This window comes from Penaeus monodon, chromosome 41 (assembly GCF_015228065.2).
Source record: "Penaeus monodon isolate SGIC_2016 chromosome 41, NSTDA_Pmon_1, whole genome shotgun sequence".
Taxonomy (NCBI): Eukaryota; Metazoa; Arthropoda; class Malacostraca; order Decapoda; family Penaeidae; genus Penaeus; species Penaeus monodon.
Window position 1 is genome coordinate 10,544,111 of NC_051426.1, and position 1,772 is coordinate 10,545,882.

The following is a 1,772-nucleotide window of genomic DNA, read 5'->3' on the forward strand; positions in this document are numbered from 1 at the left end:
AACGTTTTCAAAAAAATTTTCCTCTCATTTTCTATATTTTTATTGTAATTTTAAAACCCTATGTAATAATTCTTAGATGATAGAATAAAAGAAATTGGTTAAGCTTTTTTTTATTACCGTTGTGTCTTCCCCCCAAACAGAGAAAAAATTTTTAAATCCACACCCAAGCGTTAGACCTTAAAGTCATCTTCTTAAGTTAAAATCAACTAGTCAAGATTGTTTTTTTCTCGGGTTTACCCCAAACCCAAAGGGGGTGGTGGGGGCAAAAACCAATGTAAAAATTCATTTTTTTATATTTTAATTATCTTAATAAACGACAGCTAATTTGAAAATTTTTTTTTAAACTTTGTTATGAACATTTTGGGGTATTACACATATTGTAACACCACAACACCACACACACACCACACACACACCCACACAACACGCATTTATATTTTGATTTTAAAAAATTAATATTAATTTATATATATATATATTATATAGAGAGAGAGAGAGAGAGGAAGAGAAGAGAGAGAGAGGGAACGAGAGAGAGAGAGAGGAGCGAGCGAAGATGGGGATATTATATATTTTAAAAATTATTTTAATATATATAAAATATATTATATTATATAATATTATATATATATTATTTATAATATAATATTTAAATTCCAAGACATACAACAATACACAAAAGTGTGTTTGTATTGTGTTTTTGGTATATCAAAATTTTAAACATACATACTACTACATACATAAAAACATATATTATATCCTTATATATAATATATATATATATATATATAATATATATATATATATATACTTTTTATATATATACACATATATATAATATATTTTATTATATTATTTTAATATATATTTATATATATTTAAAATAATATTATATATTACATATACACATATATAATATATATGGAATTACCATATATTAATTATATGCCCGATCTATACACATCTACACCACCCAAAAGAAGATATTCCTCCATCTGTCTTGGGAGGTAATAGTTTTCCCTCCTGCGGGAATCTTACTAAACTTATTTCCATTGCTCAGTTTAGTCGTAAGAGCAAAGTTTGCGTTTTACGATCCCCTCCTCCGTGCATCGGCCGCCCACGCCCTTTGGAGAGTTTTTCCCCCTACTGGGATTTGGGGAGGGCAGAGGGGGGTGGGGACTGGGGATGGGGGTGGGGTTCCTTTTTTATTAAAACACAAGTAAACCGCAGAAAAAACAACTATATAATAATAAAAATTTAAAATATAATAATAATAATAATAAAAATAATAAAATAATAAAAATAAATAATGATAAGGTAATGTTATAAAATGAAATATAAAATAATAATGTAAACTTTGGGGAAGTACTACCATGTTAAAATACACCATTAAAAAGAAAAAAAGAAAAAAAAAAATAAACTAAAACCAACATATAAAAAAACACGACCATATTACAAAAACAAAACAAAAGCAACCACAAACCCCATTAACGCAATACCCCCAAAACTGTAATCACATTTAAAATCACGTTAATGGTATTGCCGTCACGTGGAAAACAAATCCTTGGATACCTTAAAGGGCTGCGGGAAGTAATCCCAAGGGTTATGTTTGGAAAAATCGGTTTTGCTGTCAACGAGAGCATTTCATTCATTAAACCTGAACCACAAATAAAGTATCTGGGTTTCAAACCTCGTGATGGAGCAGGAATTAGTATTGAAGTTGCTTGTTGATGGATATATGCATTTAAATTTTGTGATCAAATATGTTATATGTA